Genomic DNA, 22,109 nt, shown 5'->3' on the forward strand with positions numbered 1-22,109 from the left:
AAGGTGGATGGTGTTAGGTTTTCAGCATTCTAACACTCCTATGGTGTACATGCAACCCTATAAACCTTGGATCTATGTTTTCTCTATTATACATGCAAAAATTAAATATTCCAAGGTTTCATCCTAACTAGCATATTATGAAGTACCTATACTACAAAGTTCTAGTTAGATGACATACCTTTTGATGTAGCTTGATGTCTTCAAGCTTTAAGAGCTTAGCCCCAATATTGTGGAAGCCTCAAGTGGAATCACAAATCACCAAAACACCTTGGAAAGCCTTTAGAGAATATGGATACTTGGCTCACACTATGAAATCGGTTATTGCCCTCTTTAGTGTATCCACACTAGCCACTAGCATAATTTCATGAACCATAAGACCCTTTATATAGTGTGGAGGATTAGGGTTAAACCCTAATACCCATGACCTTTCATTTCCTAGGATCCATGGGTTAAAGCTCCATGGACTATCCATGAAGACTTAGCCCAACCTAAATGAACTTGGCCCACTACACACACACATATATATATATATATATATATATATATATATATATATATATATATCTAAGAGTCCATATTTAATTAGTTTCTTTTGATCACTTAATTAATTATAAATTAATTCTTGATCAATACTAATTAAATAATATGATTATATATTAATATATTAGAACTTATAATATATTAATATAAATCATAAATATACTATTCTCAAAAGACTATCCATATAAATTGTGTCGGTGAAGTGCAACCCAAATGGACCATGCCGGGTCGGGTCAAGTACATACCAAATATAGTTATGGACTTAGACATTAATCCAACAGTCTCCCACTTGGATAAGTCTAAAACTATTATTGAGTATGACTTCAAAAACCAACTGGCAATCGTAGCTCTTAAAGCCGCTGTCGAACTCTGATCTTGTCAATGAACTCTGACCTCTGTCAATGACTTGTCCATTAGATAAGGGATCATATATTCCTCCATTCTAGATATCATATGGACTGAGACATGGATTATAATCATTCTCTCTGTCCATTTGTTGTTTCCCGATTTTCGATTTATGATGACTGAATGATTGAACAAATCAAATCAGTCCTGGCTTGGCCAAGCACTAACATGTGTCATCGCTAAATCATCGAGGGGCCCACAGATATCGCTTTTATCCCGAAGGTAAAAGGAATGGATAAACTTCGACTCATATGGCTTGTTCTACTACTTGTTGAATCATACACAAAGGCACGTTTTATAACATCGAGTTACCAAATGCGTTTTCGTGCAATCAATGTATAACCAACTCATAGTAACAACTCATATCTCTAGGTTTGAAGAATATAAGATATTATCGTCTCATGATCACTCGTGATAAAATCCATGAAGTGATTCAAATGAGCGCGGGTTGAATCCAATACTCAGAACTTATGAGCACTCATGAGTGTTGTAGCACCACTTTGTCCACCAACTTGGACCTCTACAAACCAACCCATGACAGTCTTGATTCATATCTACTTCCAACATATGACCGACTGTGGATGGTTTGAATAACTTAATCATTCAGGAAGAGCGACTTAGTTATTCTGGAAGTCAAAACATGCAAAGTGAAACACAAGAATAAATGAATCAAATATGGTATCAAACCCTATGAATATAAATAAACACTTTTATTTATCACCATACTGATTACTCATTAGTCATTGTTTCAGTTTTATAACCTTTATACTTGAATTAAAAACACTAGTTGTCCCATGCTCCAAGCATGTACACTATGTTTTTCTTAAACAATAGCTTTGCCATACACCAAGTATGCACTCTATGTTTGTCTATGATCCTTACTTTGTGAAATAAACCAATTGAACATAATTTCAATGATTCTAATTTCACACTCCCAAATCCTTATCGAAAAATGTGAGAATTTCAAATTCCTATCATTTATCGAAATCTGTTTAGATTTTAAACTTATATGCACTGACCCTCCTGTAATGAATATGTACAAAGTCACAAAGACTTGTCAACAGTCATTATAAGGTATTCCAATGGAGATCAACTCCATGGAAACTAAGTCTCATATTCAAAGTACATTGCTTTGGACATGCTTCTTGCATTAAGTTTTCTAATCTTACACAGATAACTTCCACCTATGGAGACAACTCCATATTCTCATTTTGACTATCACTTCTGAATAAGAGATGCCTCTTTTCAGAATACGTCAATATGGTCCTTCCAAAATTAGCACTATACTTCCAACTGTCCCTGAGCAACCAATCTTTGGTAAACCTCAGATTGTCCTCGACTGCTTAATCATTTTAGTCATATCCAATTCTAGACCTTTTCCCTTCTTAATACCTCTGGGCATTTGGAAAAATTTAGAAATGACAAATATTATAGCACATGCAATCGATCCTGTACCCAAAGCAAATGGTACACGATTCATGATGTCTCACATAAAGACATGATTCTAGACCAGTCTTTTGCTACAATATTTTTTATTTGCCATGTTTTCAAAATTTGACTATGAAGAGGGATGCCGTAATCATAATCGAATTTTGAGAACGCAATATATAGAATTTCCTTAAGTTGAACCAATCCAACATGAAATTCATATATATATTCTTGACTAAGGATGATTAAGGTCTCAATCTAAGCCTTTAGAACTGAAATGAAGTATATCCCCTCCCTTAATTATAGCAAAACAACTTTTTCAATCCATGCAGCCTCACGAATTGAAACTTTTGTTTTCTATAATTAACATTGCTAACTTGCAACACTAACAATAATTATCATGCTCCCACTAACATGATGATTATTAGCATAACACTTATGCTCCCACTAGCTTTGACATATACTCAGAAATCAGCTGGACTTCTAGAAATCAATACTTTATTGACTTTCTTACCAAAGTTCAGATTTCTGATACGAGATGCTTTGATAAAACTTTATCAAAATCATACACCTTTCCTTAGATAGCATGCATGTGTGTCTAAACAATTTCAGAACTATGAAAAGGGATGCCGTAATCATAGTCTCAATTGTTTAGACCTTTTGCCATCTGCTTCAAATCTACTTGGTGGAAGTGTTTCCTCACCATCATTTTCATGAATCGGAGAGAAACCTTATGACCCTTAGATTTTATGGTGTATGTGTTCTTATCCATGTGAATCGTCAAAACCATAGTCACAAGACAAGGATAATGACAAATCCAAACTCATATGGACTGAACTTATGCAATCTTAACTTCTTGCCACCTGGCAGTACAGGGCCTGCCATTGCTTCCAAGTTGTTATGCAACCAATTGAGAACTTTCAGAACTCCTATGCAAAGCCAACTTAAACTGGAATGGGCACAGAATATGTCAACACGATAGGCTATAAACCTCAAGTCGTGTGCTAGTGAAGAACCTCAGGTTTTATTCTTGATTAGTTCTTGAAATTCTTTTTAGGATCTTTAAGACTCCCACTATCCTCTTGACATATAAGACTATCTTGCCAAATATTCAAGAGATAGTGCGGATTCTTTATCAAGACAAACACTTCACACAATTGGCCTTAGTTGGTCTTTGTTTTATCCAAAACATCACAACTTACCAATTTCAAATGTACAAGAGTAGGACACTTTTACTCTTACATTTGACAAGTGTTTTAAACCTTTCTTTAAGATATGTCACTCAAGTTACAATCTTGGAGTATGACTCTAAGAATTGTTTTGGAACGAAGTATGACTCATCTTCCTGATCTAACCATTTCAACAATTCATGACTCCTCTTCTTAGTCATAAGAATGCACTAAGATGACCTTTAGAGGACTAATTGTGATATTATTTCAAAATCATTAAGATGATCACAAACGTGATACTAAAGTACTCTCCCATCTTTTCAGATTTGAGAAACTTTTATCTTTCTGCCTAATTTGATTCTTCCCATTCGTTCTACCATACATTGAGACTTTTCCAATGTTTCAAAATTATACTTAAACTTGTAAGTATAACCATATTTACTAAACTTTAGTAAATCAAATAGTCTTAACGAGCTTTATGGTGGACATGACCAGTGCACAAGAATGTGTACCCGATCCCTTTAGTCCTTCACTTGACTCACACATCCATGTGAACAAGTAATTAGTGTTGATTTTCCAATGCTTGAAAGTTCTCATTCATCATACTATTCAACTTGCATGATTCCAAGTTTCGGTCCAATTGAAACTTGGGCGATGAGGAACTTTCCTGATTTGGTAAATTTAGACACTACCACAAATGAAAGAATCAAATCCATTTTTCAATATTGCTGTCAGTGGAATCATATAAGCAACAATTTTCCACAAATGCCATTGTAAGGATACTTCAAATAAATAAAATTAAACAATTTTCTTTTATTTTAAAACTTTGCGGAAAAACTTATCCTTACAATCCACATGGAAAATTGTTGTTATCTATTCCTTAGCAATATATCATAACTTCTTAAGCAACTGCTCAAAATTCTGACGCGATCGAAATCCACCTTCGCGATCAGAATCAACATATACTTCCTTTAAGATTTCTCTCTATTTTTTGATTCTTAAAACATCAACATGTGACCCAGTCACATCATGTAATGAGGATCTCAGAATAGAACTTAACAGAGTTAGATAATGGGCTCTACCTGATGTAGAGTCAAACTTATTGACTTTAACATCCTTAGGTAAATTTGGCAGCTTTGCAATCAACACCCCTTCCTTTGGCAAAATAAATATATGGACCCTTTGGTAATGGGACTATCTCAGACTTAGCCTTTCTCTTTACCATTTGGTTAACCGGGTTAACTATGGCCAATCCCTTTCCATTGGGAAGAGAATGCTTTTTCTGGATTTCCAGTGTCACCATTGTCACTGTCCATAAAGTTTTTGGGAAGTTGATCTTCTAATCAAATTTGATTTACTATCGTTCCAAATCATTGCTGATTCAGCAGCACCAAGCAAATAGATATGATCATTAAGGTTCATGTCATAGTCTGTTTCATAGTAGTCCCAAAGGAACTCACTATGTGACTTAGAAAGTGATTGAACATCCAACTTTCTCAAGACTTTGACACCCAACTCTCCCGGCTTGTCAATATGTGACTTCATCTCTAAGATGTGATCACACATAGACCTTTCTTGCCATTAGGGCTTGAGTGACCTTGAACTTGTGGGTTAGGGAGAATAATTGGAGGAGGTGGAGGAAGAGAAGTATGACTTCCATGAGCCAAACTCGGGAAGTCATATTCATTAGGAAAGCTTGGTTTGGGAAGATCATTGTTGTCTAAACCAGACATCAACAATGGGAGAAATTCACGTAAAGTTGATTTAAGTCCTTAATATAACACCCAATATGATATATTAAGGCTAGGACCCAACAAACTATTTTATAACTTGGAAGAGGGATGCCGTAATCCAAGCTATAAAATATTTGAAGGTAGGTGAATGACGATTCACCAATTTCCACCAAGATAAACGAAATGTATTATTAGGTTTTAATTGGTTTTGAAACTCCTAGATTCTTTTGAGATTCATTGAACTTTTCAATGGCATGTTTCAATCTCGAGTGTGCCCTTCAGGTTTTGTGACTGGGATGCCGAGGATCACAAAACAAGGTGTGAAGTAACCATGCAAATATACTTGGTACCCTTAATATTTACCCCTCAATCGATGTGCCGGTTAACCACACACGCTCCACCGATGCTATGATAAACATTAAGTTACCCTTTGCCTACCTTGTTAAATCAAGCTAGTGTGCCGGTTAACCACACACGCTCCACTAACTGACTTAAGAAAGTACAAAGTGTAATTTCATGGGTTAGCACCAAATTCACATTTTCCTAAGTAACTAAGATTGAGAATTTATAAATGTTTAGTTACTTAGTATTTGTCATTAATACTTTTAATGAAGGGAGAATTATAGTCCTTGTCCTACCCGTTCGGCTAACGACCCTCCACCGGTCAAGGAAGCGGTGGGTGAGAGTGGACACCCATTAAACTGCCATTTTATAGGCAGTAACCTTATACCCCCCTTATAGACCGGCTTCGTGAATGAGGCCTACTAATGGTAAGACGACTTTACTCTTATACATATATATATAAATATTATTAACTTATAATATTATAAAGTATAAGGGTTGAATTTTAACTTTTAAAATTCTAAGGGCTTAACTTGGAATTAAAATATTCATAAGTGAAAACTTTACAAATTCCAAAACTTGAGGGCAAGTTTTGAAACTATTCAAAACTTTTTATTTCATAACTTATGAGTTTAATTAAGGTTTAATGGAAAAAAAGAAAAAAAAAATTCAAGTTCCATAACTTGAGGACAAGTTATGGAAGACATTAAATCATTTAATGATGACATTAAAAATAGTGACTCTTCTATTTTCATAACCTATGAGACTTAATGACACTTTAAAAAGAAAAACTCTTCACTTTTCATAACTTGAGGACAAGTTATGGAGTTCATAAAAACCATTAAGATCAAATATTCCAATTAACACAATAATCAAATAATTTTTCTATGATCTAGATTAAACTCATAAGTAAAGATAATTCACATCAACAATTTTCAAGAAATTAGATAATCATATAAACTAATACAAATCTTGAAACTTTGACAATTATCCTTTGAAGACTCTTGGAATTCATAACCTAAAGAGTTAATAAATGAGACATTTCACATCCATAACTTATGGAAGTTTCAAAACTCTTAAGATCATAACTTCAAAAAAAACTTTTGAGTTCCAAAATTTTATGACAAAATTTGTAACTCCTTAAAACCATCTAGATCAAACTTTTAAAACAAATAAAATAAAATAATCATATCATTCTATCTTTTAATAAATTGACCTAATTCAACTCTTGTAGTAAAGTGACTCAAATTTTATAAATAATTAGTTTTTCATAAAATCAAGTAATTATCATAAAATTTGACAAACTTCATGTTTTTTTTTTCTTTTTTTTTTCCTTCAACTTGAAAAAATAACATTTGCATCAATATAACAGAAAACAACCCATGGCTCTGATACCACTGTTAGGTTTTCAGCATTCTAACACTCCTATGGTGTACATGCAACCCTATAAACCTTGGATCTATGTTTTCTCTATTATACATGCAAATATTAAATATTCCAAGGTTTCATCCTAACTAGCATATTATGAAGCACCTATACTACAAAGTTCTAGTTAGATGACATACCTTTTGATGTAGCTTGATGTCTTCAAGCTTTAAGAGCTTAGCCCCAATAGTGTGGAAGCCTCAAGTGGAATCACAAATCACCAAAACACCTTGGAAAGCCTTTAGAGAATATGGATACTTGGCTCACACTATGAAATCGGTTATTGCCCTCTTTAGAGTATCCACACTAGCCACTAGCATAATTTCATGAACCATAAGACCCTTTATATAGTGTGGAGGATTAGGGTTAAACCCTAATACCCATGACCTTTCATTTCCTAGGATCCATAGGTTAAAGCTCCATGGACTATCCATGAAGACTTAGCCCAACCTAAATGAACTTGGCCCACTACACATATATATATCTAAGAGTCCATATTTAATTAGTTCCTTTTGATCACTTAATTAATTATAAATTAATTCTTGATCAATACTAATTAAATAATATGATTATATATTAATATATTAGAACTTATAATGTATTAATATAAATCATAAATATACTATTCTCAAAAGACTATCCATATAAATTGTGTCGGTGAAGTGCAACCCAAATGGACCATGCCGGGTCGGGTCAAGTACATACCAAATATAGTTATGGACTTAGACATTAATCCAACAGATGGCACAATTGATAAGTATAAAGCCAGATTGGTTATCCAAGGCTTTAGACAAAAGGAAGGCATTGATTTCGTTGATACTTATGCTCCTATTGCCAGAATTTCTACTATTAGATTATTATTAGCACTTGCAGCTATACATAATCTTGTGATTCACCAAATGGATGTGAAAACTGCATTCTTGAATGGTGACTTGGATGAGGAAATATACATGAAACAACCTGAAGGGTTTGTGATGCCTGGAAATGAACACAAAGTGTGCAAGTTGAAGAAATCATTGTATGGTTTGAAACAAGCACCAAAACAATGGCATTAAAAGTTTGATGATGTTGTCTTGTCTAATGGTTTTGCATTAAACCAAGCTGACAAGTGTGTATATAGCAAATTTGATACTTCTGGTAAAGGAGTCATGATTTGCTTATATGTAGATGATATGTTGATTTTTGGTACTGATTTAGAAGAAGTTGATAAAACCAAGAAATTCTTATCATCTAGTTTTGATGTGAAAGACATGGGGGAGGCTGAGGTAATTCTTGGTATAAGAATTAGAAAAGGAAACAATGGGATTTCAATTTCTCAATCTCATTATACTGAGAAGATATTGAAAAAGTTTAACTTTGAGAACTGTTCTCCTGTTAGCACTCCTATAGATCCTAGTCTTAAGCTTCTACCTAATAAAGGATCTCTAGTGTCTCAACTTGAATACTCAAGGGCTATTGGTTGTCTAATGTATGCCATGATTAGTACTAGGCCTGATATAACATATGTTATGGGAAGGCTTAGTAGATATACTAGTAATCCTAGTTCACATCATTGGCAAGCTGTGAGTAGAGTATCTAAGTACTTGAAAGGGACCATGCATTATGGTTTAACTTATAGTGGATATCCTTCTGTTTTGGAAGGTTATTTAGATGCCAACTGGATTAACAACTTAGAGGATCACTCCTCTACTAGTGGTTGGGTGTTTCTTCTTGGAGGAGGTGCCATTTCTTGGGCATCTAAGAAACAGACTTGTATTACTAACTCAACCATGGAGTCTGAGTTTGTTGCTTTGTCTGGTGCTGGTAAAGAAGCTGAGTGGCTAAGGAATTTGATTTATGAAATTCCATTGTGGCCCAAACCGATATCTGTCATTTCTATCAGATGTGATAGTGCTGCAACCTTGGCTAAGGCTTATAGTCAAGTGTACAATGGAAAGTCTAGACATTTAGGTGTTAGACATAGCATGATTTGTGAGCTCATCATGACTGGTGTGATATCTGTGGAGTTTGTAAGAACTCATTTGAATTTAGCCGATCATCTAACCAAAGGGTTAGCAAGAGATCTTGTGCACAAGGCGGCTGTAGGGATGGTCTTAAAGTCCACTTAAAATCTTTTATATTAAGATAACCAATTCCCATCTAATGTGATATTAGATGTTGAATTCAATGTGGAAAGCTTGATATTTGAAGATTGGAACACATTATTATCATCATCCCAAGGTATGTGTTCAGTACTGTAAGTAAAGGAGGTTGAATTTATATTCTTAATAGTTCTTTTGAAAAATTGCATTTGCATGTGCAAGAATAAAAGGACTACCTATATAAGCATGAAGTTTAGCTGCTTCAAGAAGTTAGGACTTGACTTTGATATGCTTATTGAAGGATGGGACACAAACTAGTAAAATATAGTGTCAAGTTAGAACTTATGAGAATGTAAACTGTTGTGTGTATTGTCTTCATGTATTCACTATGGATAGAAAGGGTTCAATCCTTAGTGACACCCTGATATTCAAATATTTGGATTGTGTAATAGACTAATGTGAAATTCAATCGTCACGAAATTTCATTTATGCATCAGTTTGTTGGTGTTATGTTTCATTTTAAGTTAATCAAGATTACACTTAAATGGGGGAGGTTTGTTGGTGATTTGTTATCATCAATATTATTTTAAGTGTAATGAGATTACTTTGTTGACCAAAAGAGATCTTGATAAATATTAAACAAGTAAGGAAGGTGTGGAGTACACACTTGTTTAAGTTTGATCAAGTTTCAAAGTACACTGTCATTTAGGGGCGAAGCCCCTAAACGAATAGGGGTCCGGGGGCAGCGCCCCTGGGAGCGGGGTCCAAGGGGCGGCAGCCACTGGCGGGGTCCAAGGGGCAGATCCCCTGGCTGGGGTCGAGCCTTATCCAAACTTCCGTTTTTATGACAATTTGTATAGTTTTATGACAGTTTGAAACTGTCATATGACAGTTTGAAACTGTCATATGACAGTTTTCAGACAAAGATCATAAAGTCGGTTTTGGTCTCATTTCTGGTACATATGAAACTATCTTCAAAACATTCTAAGTTCTTGTCTCTCTGAGTCTTATCCGATTAAAGAATATTGGGAGTACCACCCAAATGCTTTAATCTGAAAGTGTTTAACACAATTCTCAGAATTCCAAGCCTTTCTATACCCCATTTTTCTAACATTAATTATATATTTTTTTCGTTTAGTTGTATATCTAAATGTTCATTTATGTTAGTTTACATTGCAATCTAACTTATAAGTTACCTTTTATCAAAGACTATTAATTCATAAGCTAGCTTATCATTTTTCATTTAAAAACTAGTTTTTCAGCTATAAGCCAAATAAGATCTAAGTCTTTTTATATCGATTATGGTTATCAATAACCAATATAATAAACAATAAAAAACATTATTCATTAAAAAAAATTAGAATATGTGTTAGTTAATACGAACAATGTTACAAAAGTCGTTAGACATTATTAGGTTGGTCGACTAAGAGTAGAGAGTACTCGGTCTAGGCGGGAAATACTCGGATTGGGTAAATTATAAGGAAATTGATTTTGAAAAAAAATTATATATATATATATATATATATATATATATATATATATGTCATAAGTTCATTAAAAAATTATAATAAAATTGTTGTTGTTGTTGTTGCTGCTGTATATATGTATTTATGTGTGTATGTATGTATGCATATAGGGTAAGGTTCAATAGAGAACCGTTATTAACAAGGAACCAATGAACCAACCGTGAGTGTCAGAAATCATAATGATCAACGGTCAAGGGAATGGATGTACACTTGTACATCAGACGCACATACACCGGATTATACCAAAAACCTAACTCTTTTTTCTTTTAAATATTTTTTTAGGCCATGTTTTTTATCGAAAAAAACCGAATATACCGTTGTTCACGATTTTCTGACCTCTTTGCATAAATATGATGGGTTTATTCGGTTACAACAAAAATGCTTAATAAGAAAAATCACTTAACAATTAAGAAAAGGGAACATGCAACCTAAAATGATCTATCTTCACATTAAGGCAACATACTTTGAATTACACAAACCGATTATGCATCCTAGTAATTTCAAAAATCAGAAACTAAAGATACATACTTCAAACTTGTTATAGCAAACAAGTCACTTCAATCCTTCCTTTGAAGAGCTTGGAAAGCTAGCACCAAAAGGATGATGCCTCTAATAGATCACACCCAAACCCTAGAACTAGAATACACTTGAAGAGAGAGGACGAGGGATATAATTTTTGTTCATAAGCTTTTAATAAAGAGTATTCTCGAAAATTGATGCCCAAGGGGTCCTATTTCTAGTTTAGGTAACTTAAGGATAAAGCAAGATTTGAATAATTAAATAATGAATTAAATTCTAGTTCAAATCTTTTCTTTATTATCAGCTAGGAGGCTTCAAGAAACCCTATAAGGGCTCCCAAAACCCTCCACCCTGAGATGGTTCTAGAATTGCTTCTTTTGTTCAACTATTGAACAGTTACAATTCACCCCTTGCACATTCAGTTAATTGCAATTAATCCCAAATTAATTCCAGATTAATTCTGATTAATAATTAACCAATTCTAATTGATTTCTTATTAATTTATTAATCATATAAATTAACAAATCAATCATTTTAACAATTGATCTCATATAACTTATTAATCACATAATAAATTAACAAACCATATATTTGTTTCCAATTAATATATTAATCATATAATATATTAACAAAACATTCCCTCATAATTTCCAATTAGTTTATTAATCATATATGTAACACCCCGATTCCTGGATGTGGAACTTGAGGATTTAGTGCAAGTTGAAGGGCCTACTCGACGAGTTGGTTGGCCCCAACTCGTCGTGCATGAGTTGATAAGGACGCGTGGGTTAGGAAGCCTACTCATCGAGTTGGAGGGGATGGACTCGACAAGTTGAGGTTGTATGATAAAACCCTAATTTCTCGGGTGTGCATCCTATTTAAAGGACCTTAAGTCCTTAACCTTGCCTCCCTTACCACCTTTCATGTCCAGAGAGTAACCCTAGCGAGCTAAGTGTGTGTGTGTGTGTGTGTGTGAGGCCAAAAGTGTGTTTTTGATGCATTCCTTGAAGATGGCTGGAGGACTTAGAGGCTTGGAACGATAGAAAGCTTATAGATCCAATATCTACATCGTGTTGGCATCCAGTGGGAGGTAAAAAGTATTTACCTTGGCTTTCCATTCCTTAGATCTCTTCTTATGTGAGTTTATGGGCTTTTTGGTGCAAAATGAGAGCCATTCTCGAGTTAAGCTTGCCCAGAGGATATGAGTCTCAGATCTGGACACTACTAGCCCCTTTAGGCCTAAAGCCTCAAGCTTTATGAAGCTTTGACCCGTCTTCATGTCCTAAACCCCTTCTTGAGTTTAGTTTTGGGTGATTTAGCCTTGTGAGGCCTTGCATGATCGTAAAGTTAGCAACTTTACGTGGTAACTTCATCCTAGGAGGTTGGATCTGGATTTTGGAGCATTGGAATCGAATGGAATGAGTTTAATGAGAAAGGGATGAAGAACTCGACGGGTTGAGTTGAGATTTCCCGTTTTTGTATACAGAGTAAAATCGACGAGTTGGTGGAACGACTCGATGAGTGGTTAGGGTTTTTCCCGGTCCTCTGGACTCTGCATGGACTCGACGAGTTGGCTAGCAACTCGGCGATTTGACTCGGGTTTTCATGATTACTGAGTGTTGAGGAACTCGACGAGTTCATGAGTGCACTCGACGAGTTGGGTCAGCTTTGACGGTTGACTTTCGTTGACTTTAGGGTTTTGGTCAAGCTGTGGATTTTGGAGGCTATGGAGGGGAAGAGTCTAGACCAGCAGTTCGAGTGTGGGATATATTGCTTACTCTGTGAGGTGAGTATTCTCACTATACTTACCTGAGTGGTAATTCTGTGTGACCGGAGGGTCTTATTTGAGTTATTGACCGGAGGGTCTTATTTGAGTTACTGACCGGAGGGTCTTATGTGCTTATACTGAGTTATGTGATATCATGCATTTTGTCTTTGTGATTTATGTTGTATATTATTTATGTGCCTTATTGAGTTAGGACCGGAGGGTCCAAACCGAGTTGTGAGACCGGAGGGTCTTCACTGAGATTCCAGACTGGAGGGTCCGACCCGAATTGTGAGACCGGAGGGTCGTCACTGAGATACCGGACTGGAGTGTCCGACTCGAGCTGTGAGACCGGAGGGTCTTCACTGAGACACATGATTGGAGGGTCCTTATAGAGATATAGCCATGAGAGGCTAATTATTTGTGCATGGTACTTTGGGGAACTCACTAAGCTTCGTGCTTACAATGTTGTGTGAAATGTGTTTCATGTACCTCTCAGGATCATGGGAAGGCGCCGGCTTGATTGTATACACCAGCTCGAGATTATGTTTTGAGGATTCTGGGACATTGTCAAACATTAAGTTGTTTTTTGTTTTGAACAACTTATACATTGGGTTTTGAGAAATGTGAGATTGTCTTTTTATGTGGTTTTAAAAATGAAAAAAATTTGTTTGAAAATTTAGAGTGTTACAATATAATAATCTAATAATCATCCCCTCTGTATAAATGTCATTCTAATCAAGTTCTAGTTATGAGGGCAACCCAAAAAGTACTTTGCTTCTAACTACAAGAATATACCAATTTAGTTACTGGCTTAGACACCTTAATCCAACAGTCTCACACTTGGATAAGTCTGTAACTACAATTGTAAGTATAGACCATGAACTAAATAGCAGAGAGTTCTTTCCAAAGCCATTGTCGAACTCTGATTCAAATCAAACGCTAACCCTAAGATAAATGATCAACTATTCCTTCATTCTACAAGATATCGTATGAACTGAGTCATGGATTAAATGATCAACCTCATTTTCATTTATTTGTTTCCCGATTTCCTGATTTGTGATCAATTTAGAATACAAAATTGAACACATTAATTTAGTCTAGACCATGCACCTGTTTTTTTTCATAGATCAACTCAAATCACCGAGGGTCCCACATATATCGCCTTTTCTATTAAGGCAAAAGGAATGAATTACTTTGACTATATAGTCATACAATTTACATGTCAAATTACTCATGTAATAAACCTTTATAACATCCAGATACGAGGTGTGTTTGAGAAAACCAATGCACAACTGATATGTAAACTATGAACTATATATCTCTGCTTTAAGAATATAATATATTATCATCTTAGAATTACTTGTCATTAAAATCCATGAAGTAATCTTTAAGCGTGAGTTTATCCAATACTTAAAATCCTAATTTTCAAAGTACTCATGAATATTGTAACAATCCCATGCAATGCCCAATCTCTATGGACAATCTACAAATCGATTTATGACAGTCTTAATTCACTACTTACTTCCAAAAGTATGATCAATTGTGGAATTTTGAATGATATTTAAATTACTCAGGGAAGTAAAACTTGCAAAGTGAAACACAATAATAAATTAATTAACTATGGTATTATACCTATTGATTATAAATAAATCCCTATTATTTAATCACCATTAAAATTACGAATTTATTCATTGTATAATGTTTCGAGTAATCAATTAACCACTTGAATTAGATAACATCAGTCATGCCATGTTATGAACATGCATATTGTGCCTCTCGATGGTCCTTCCTTTGTGAACAGATCGACTGGACATTACTCCAATGATGCTTATTTCACAATTCAAATTCTTATTTAAGATGTAGTGGAATTTCATCTTTACATGCATTGTCTTTCTGTGATGTCGAGGTTCTAAAGTCACAAATACCGAGCCTTCGATATAATAGAACGTTCCACTGAAACTTGGTACTTAGAACAATTCCATGGTTATGAAGTCTCAAATTCAAGGTACACTCCTTGAACACTTCTTTCCATTAAAGTTTTCAACTCACATGTAGATTTTACAAACATCTCCTATTATGGAAACATTTCCATATTCCCATATGACCAACATTCTGACTACGAATCATCTCAATCTAGAACGTGCCACTATGGTCAGTCCTAACAATAACATACTCCCATTGTTCACAAATAATCAGTCTTTGATAAACCTCATAATGTTCTTGATAGTTGTTTAACAATTTTTGGTCACATGTAATTCTAATCCTTTTCACATAATTCTAAAGGCATTTTAAAATTAGAATAATTAAATATTATAGCATATATAATTGATCGTATATCTGAAGCATATGAGACTCGACTCATTATTACAATGGTCCAATATCTGTACAATTTCTTGATATGATATTTCCATATATAGAATCTCCAATGTTGAAACATTTCAACATGCTATTCATATATGGATTTGACTAAGTTCTATTAAACTATACAATCTAAACATTTAGATTCGTAACGAAGTATGAGTGCCCTCTCCCTTATATACACATATAGAGAAATAATTCCTAACTTTTGCAACTTGCGAACTAGAGAGATTGTTCCATATTGATAGTATTTTCAACATGCAATACTAGCATAACCATTATTCTCCCACTAGCTTTGACATGTACTCAGAAATCAACTGGACTTCTAGAAATCAATACCCTTTGACTTTTTCATGGAATTGCATATTCCTATTTCGTGATGCTTCGTTAAGCCACCAAGTAGGCTTCTTAAGCTTATGCACTTTGTCCGGATAGTGTATGCGTTCAAACCCTTTCAAGACGTGATAAACATATTTCCTGAAAGTTTAAACAATTCCTTGCCATTACTCAAAATATGAAGAGGGATATCGTAATCATATTGTGAATTTGAGAATGCAATTAATACAGGCAATATCCTTATTGATCTTTATCAGATGCTAGCGAAAGTATTTCCTCATAATCTTTTCATGAATTAGAGCGAAACCTTTTTCCACCTAGACTTGAAGGTGCATAAGCTCCTATCTATGTGGATCTATCATTCCCAATCTATAGTCATAAGACAAGGTTTAGGACAACCCAAATTCAAATTTAGTTTCCTTCATGGCCTGAACTTCGCTATTATTTTAATTTCTTGCCTTCTGGTAGCTTAATGGCCCACCAGTGCTTCCATGGTTTTAGTAGCTCACCCATATTGATCAGTACACTTTCACTGACCAACGTGCTTTGCTTTTGTAGTTAAATGTACACTTTCACTGATCAGCTGGAACTGCATAGAAATATGAAAATGTCAATTAAAACATCTCAGGTCGCGTGCTAGTGATAACTAAAAGGATCATTATCATTTCACTCTTCCAACTCAAGATCAACATGAATACCAATAACTTCTTGACATTTGAGTTTTCATTCAAGGAACATTCCTTGACGAGCTAAAACAAATATTCAAAAAGTTCGTGTGGATTTCTGACAAGAAAACACTTCATAGTATATGACTCAATTTATCTTTTGTTTCTCGATCAACGAAAACATCACAAGTCCAATTCTAGATGTGCAAGAGTAAGAAAACATTATTACTCCACATATTACGAGATGCTATCTTCCTTCTTAGTTTGAAATGAGTTTCAAGATACGATTCATAGTTACTAGAGCATGTCTCTAAAACTATATTTGGAATGAAGCATGACTCATCTATGATCGAACCATTTGCAATAATGTTTGATTCGTCTTCGTAGTCATACAATTGCACTAAGACATTCTTGGAGAAGTCAATTGTGATATAAGTCCACAATATTAAGATTGATCATAAAACATGTTACTTAAGTACTCTCATTTCTTTTCAGATTGGAGAATCTTTTATCTTTCTGCCTAATAGATTCTTCTATTTGTTCTGGTACTCTTTTAATCTTTTCAAAGTATCAGAATTCTATTTAATCTTATAAACACAACCATATTTACTGAAACATCAGTAAAGCATGACCAATAAATTTATCGTCCCTTGTGATGGATCTGAAGAGTCCATACCAATATGTACTAGATTAATTAGTTCTTCACTTGCTTCATATGAGTGTGTGAACAATGAATTAAGTCATAATTTTCCAATGAACAAGATTCTCATATATTATACATTTCGACTTGTACAACACCAAGTATTTGTCCAGTTGGTGATGAGATTTCTTTTCATTTGGTTAATTATGACAATACTACAAGTTATACCATAAGAATCAAATTCACAATTTGTAACATCCCAAAATTTAAGACCAAAAATTTCATTTTTAATTTAATAATTATAAAACCATTTGTCTGAAAACATCATAGAAACAACTCATGTCCAAAACCAATGTATCAATAGTCAAAACATGTCATGATAAATCATCATTAGAGTCATAATCCCAAAATCACTAGTGCGGAAATCATAGTGTGATGCGCTGCGATCATGCCGACTCCTTTCCTCTCGAAGAAGAAGTACCTGAAACCAAAACTGAAAACTGTAAGCACGAAGCTTAGTGAGTTCCCCCATCATACCACATAAACACATACTGCCAGACATATCTGGGTGCACGAACTACCCTGTTAGGCATATATGGGGTGCCCGACCTACCCATGTCAAGCATATGTGGGTTCTTGACCTACCCTGTCAGGCATATCTGGGGTGCCCGACCTACCCTTGCCAAGCATATCTGGGTGCTCGACCTACCCTGTTAGGCATATCTGGGTGCCCAACCTACCCTCCGGTCTATCTCAACTGGCTACAGGGTCTATCTCACCCCTACCACTATCACATAATAACATATCATAAACATATTGTCAGGCATATCTAGGTGCCCGACCTACCCTCCGGTTTATCTCAACCCACCCCTCCTACCACTACCACATAACACATAGCATATAAGCACATAAATATCTATAGATAGTGGCATACCAGACAATTATCACAAAGATAATCATCTCTACTATAAACAACTACTAGTGGGCCGGCCTTGGTGCCTTCGACGCACTCATATAGGAAGGTAACTCACCTCAAATGCTATAAAGTGGCTGAAAAATCCCTGGCTCTGAAATCAACCCAACTCAGTCCATACACACAAAAGATTTCCTTAATTCCCCATTTCATACTCATTACCCCTTAAGGGTCAAGTTTGGTCAAAGTCAAAGTCAAAGTCAACATTCTGGTCAAAGTCAACATTCCGAGTTGACTCAACACGCTGAGGTGGCCCTTCAACTCGTCGAGTTCCATAAATCATAAAACCTTGAAATCGAGATCCAACTCGTTGAGTTCTTTCACGAACTCGTCGAGTTCCTCCTATCTACAGAATCGGGACTTTCCCACTCAGCTCGTCGAGTCCGTCCTTGAACTCGTCGAGTCTTTCCTTTTACAGAATCGGGACACTTCGACCCAACTCGTCGAGTTCCTCTATAAACTCGTCGAGTTCTTCAGTCTGATAAGCTTTCTTAATGTATTAAGCCATTATTCTTCGAATCTAAGTCCCATATTCCATATATGGGCCGAATACACTTCTAGGAGGGTAAAGTTTCCGACTTTAACCCTTTAAGACCCATCCTAAAAGAAATTATCCCTAATCCTAGCTCAAAATGGCTTAGTTCCAACTTCTTAACCATCGAAACTTCAAGATAAGCCATAGGGTCATAGATCTGGACTCCAGGGATAGTTTGGCCACGTAAAGTCCCTATCTTTACTTGCATGCAAGGTCTACTTGGCCCAAAAGACCAAAAATATGGTCTATAAGTTGCATGGGACATCCATGGCCATAAAGTTGGCACCTTTATGCCATGAAGTCCCCTAAAGACGCTAGATCTGAAGGGTTTTCTTACAAGGGGCGTCCAAATCCCAAAAACCCTCATTCTTGGACCAAAAGATGAAGAAGACAACCTATAACTAGATCTAAGCACACTATAAACAAGGTAGGAGCTTTATACCTCAGATAAACCAGAAATGAAGCTCAACTTCTAGATCTACTCTCCTCCTACACGTCCTTGCTCCTTCTTCAAGTATCTCGTTCTTCAAAATCACAAGGAATGCACAAAAATGGCTCAAAACTCTCAAAAGTGGATTAGAGTTTCGTGGCTAGGGTTTGGGACAATGGAGGCTGTAAATGAGGCCAGCTTATGGGGGTTAAGGTGTTTAAATAGGGTGAAAAACACTGAAAATTAGGGTTTCATTCTTCCAGTCCTACTCGTCGAGTTGAAGCTTCTCAACTCGTCGAGTAGACTTTATATCCCGCGTCCCAATCTATCTCTACTTGACGAGTTTGGGGCCTCCAACTCGTCGAGTTTCTATACAAAAATGAATAATTTAAGAATTAAATACATACCAGGAACCGGGCGTTACACAATTAATATTGCTATTATTAGAAACATGACCAACACTTTCATTAATGCCATCGCAAGGAAATAAGATAAGGCAACTACGTAAACCAAAATTTTGCTTTTACTGAAATAAATGAAAAATTGGAACTTATCCTTACAATGCATGGAATGATGATGTGTTATTTCTAATGCACTGGTTTTTTATTTATAATTCCTAGTTTATCGCATCTAAACCACACCTTACAGGCATTGAACCCGATCGAGTATAGTATAGTTTTGATAAGCAGGGTGTCAAACTTAAGCGGGATGGTAGTGAATTAATATTATAATATTTTATTATAGGTTACATATAAACAAAAGCAATAAAAAAGGGTTTATTATAAAAGCTCAATTAAATCAACAACTAAACTAACTAGATATACTGAATGGAAACAAATCACTTCGGGTACTTTGGTTAAACAAAATTACATCTCAAAATCATAATTCATTGCTAAATCAATTGACATTTATTCTTTATTCACTGATTCCTAATATGACTAGTGTTCGGGTCTAGACAACTAATCCTTTGATTTTCAAGACTTTTAATTGCAGTGATCAAGTGAACTAATTATCCTAAAAATCAGTGTTCAGTTCGTATTATGAGAGACTTGAATTTCTAGCAATAAGGATCATGAAGCTATTACACATGAATGGTCATCACATGTATACACACAAGTTAAGATTACAAACTTTTATATTTAATCCTAGGTTTTTGGTCAAAACACTAGTCATACAAATTTATAACTCATAAACTGATATGATTCAAGCACATTAAGCTAGATGATCATCTAAACCTAACAATACTCAACAATAAATAGAAAAGATTGAAACTTTACCATATAAGGATCTTTCATCAAGCAATCATAATAAAATAAACAAGAATAAATAATCCAAATTCGCAAATAAACACATAATCTAAAAAATTATCAAGTCTAACACAAAGCAATAACGTATTGAACCCTAAACCAGAAAGTAAAACACGAAATAAGTCACATGGAATGCTAATCATGGTCAGAATAGTAAACCGAATGATTCAAATCAAGAATCAGCTCTTGAATCCGTCAGATCCTCACTCCATATCCGCTTAACGCCCCCCGACCTCCTTCTAGACTCTCAAAATCGTAGTTTGGGGGTTTATTTTCATAGGGAACAAATTAGGGTAGAAGATCTATCATTAGGGGTAATTTTCAGCTTAATTTATAGCTTTTAACATTGCCACAGTGTGGCAAAAGGATTGCCACGCCGTGGTAGATTGTTTCTTCCAGTCCAAGAAATTTTTCGGATGTGCCACGTCGTGGTGATGACGTTTCCACGCCGTGGTGACTGGGAATCAACATTTTCTCAAAACATAAAAGTTGTTCGAAATTTTGTATAGTTTTCAGAACATTTTGAATCTCGTTAATCAGAGTTATGAGTCACGAGATATGGCCAAAACACTGACGAGGGGTTAAGTTGTCCAACAACATCCTTTTTGCGTCTTTTTAGCTCATTTCTCCTCCTTTTGCATTCCACCTCCCATTTTAACTGTAATTGAACATTTCAAAGCATATTAAGTACCATATATCTTAAAATATAACAATTTTACTCAAATAAATTAGGATAATGGCATAAAATATATAGTTAAATATGGCCATATCAAAATACCCCACACTATTCTTTTGCTTGTCCCCAATCAAAATGATTTTATTATAATCATATTGTCACATAAAAACCCTAGCCACCAATATCGCACAATACAATCCATTTTAAACTTCTTCATTACATCAAGACCACAATGAATGTATTTGTTTCTAACTCTTATAAACTTTTCCAATTCTAAATGCTCACAATCCTCATAAACACTCCCCCACTTATTTTGAACAACATTAATTTTATGCATCCCTCCGAATATATCCCCAAAAATATTTTTTTACCCTTAAGGTAATTTTTTATTAAACTCCCAAGCATACATATAGAAAAATAACCTAGGAATAAAAATTGCAATAAAATAAAATACTCAATTGACTTCATAGCGATTTTTTGCTTTCTTCAAACTTTATAAGCTTTGTTCACTCAACATTTCTCTTTTTTTTAAACTCACCTTTTTCACACAAAACTAAACACCTAAGAAAAATATATTCTTAAGCAAGGGAACTTAATCTTCAACCCTTATAGGTTAAAGGCATTAGTATAGAGCGCAATGATTACTTAAGCTCTACTGGATACATTTATGGTACACAATGCTAAACGTATTATGTCCCTCAAACTAAGCAAGTTCATGTTTTTCTCCCATGATTTCACTAGGACAGGGAAGCCACAAACACACGAGAACATATGTTGGCTCAAATAAACATCGAGGCTCGCATCGGATCGTTCCACACAACACTAGCAACCTAGGTCTCAACACAACAATACACCAATTTAATTTAAAATGCAACTAGATTTTCAAAATTAGACTATTTTTACAAGTATTTATTTATTTATTTATTTTAATATTTTTCAATCTAGCAATGTTAATTAATCTTGAAATTTCTTTTTAGCTTTCGACCCTCTTTATTTTTTTGTTCTTTAATTGTTCTTTAATTAATCTTAGAATTCTAATAATAATCCCTCCGAATATCGATGCGCACCCCACACATATTACAAGTTATGGCTCTCGATTATCACCTTCAAACTCAGATGACTTTTTTCTCTTGTGACAAATTAGCATTCGACCCTAATTGTTGAAATTTATGAAAGCGTTCGAAGGACAAAAAATCCTGCAAATATCTAAAACATCAAGAGCATCAACATGGAAAACAAAATAAAATACAAAT

The sequence above is a fragment of the Lactuca virosa genome, chromosome 7, assembly GCF_052849685.1.
Source record: "Lactuca virosa cultivar CGN04683 chromosome 7, Lactuca_virosa_CGN04683_v6, whole genome shotgun sequence".
In the NCBI taxonomy this organism is placed as follows: domain Eukaryota; kingdom Viridiplantae; phylum Streptophyta; class Magnoliopsida; order Asterales; family Asteraceae; genus Lactuca; species Lactuca virosa.